Below are 945 nucleotides of genomic sequence, written 5' to 3' on the forward strand. Positions count from 1 at the left end.
TGTTTTATCAACCAATGAAATATTATTCAGTATTTTGACAAATCCTAGGAGGTCAATCCCCTCAAAACGATCATCCCTTTTCTTCCTCTTCTTCTATGATAAAATCCTAGGGGTCTTATCATTTGGTATTAGAGCAACGATCCTCAGTGTTCTCGTTGTAATTTATCATATAACTTCACCGCAACTATCATCAACTAAAAAAAAAAAAAGTTAAAGCCGACAGCCACGTATGCCAATCCTTCTCGATCGAGAAGGAACCCTTGCTTTCCGGCCAGTGACCACTGCTTCCCCTTCTCCACCACCACCATTGCTTCCCTGCTAGTGACCAGCCCTCTTGTAGCCCCCCACACTGATGCCGTCGCTATTTCCTGGCCAACGGACCAACCCCCTCATCCATCCCAACCCTGCTACAGTATCCCCTCGTCGATCCCAGCCCTCGGTGACCCTTTATGATGCTGCTCCCAACCGTGCCACCATTGCTACCAACTACCATAGCCTTCTCCTCAACTGCTTGCAATCCTTCGACATCACTAGTGGCTTCTTTTGCGGTGTGATAGAAAAGAGCTCCCTCTGCTATCGCAGCCCCCTCATCGATCCCAACCCTCGGTGACCCTTGGTGATGCTGCTCCCAGTTGCACCACCACTGTTGCTAGTTGCCGTAGCCTTCTCCTCAACCACTCACGATCCTTCGGTGTTGCCAGCAGTTCCTTCTTTGGTGGGACAGAAATAGAGCATCCTCTGCTACTGTAGCCGTTGGTTGCCACCACCGCCGCCGTTGCTTCCCAACCAGCGACCACCGTCACTTGCCTCCCAACCACGACCCTCGCTGCCTCCCCTTGGGTTGCAGCCGTAGCCACTAGATCCACCATCCTCTACCTCTTTTGTTGCTCGACCATCCTCCCTCTTTTCGTCGTAGCCACCATAGCCGCCGCAACCACCAGCCCT

Source organism: Musa acuminata, chromosome BXJ1-7, assembly GCF_036884655.1.
Source record: "Musa acuminata AAA Group cultivar baxijiao chromosome BXJ1-7, Cavendish_Baxijiao_AAA, whole genome shotgun sequence".
NCBI lineage: Eukaryota > Viridiplantae > Streptophyta > Magnoliopsida > Zingiberales > Musaceae > Musa > Musa acuminata.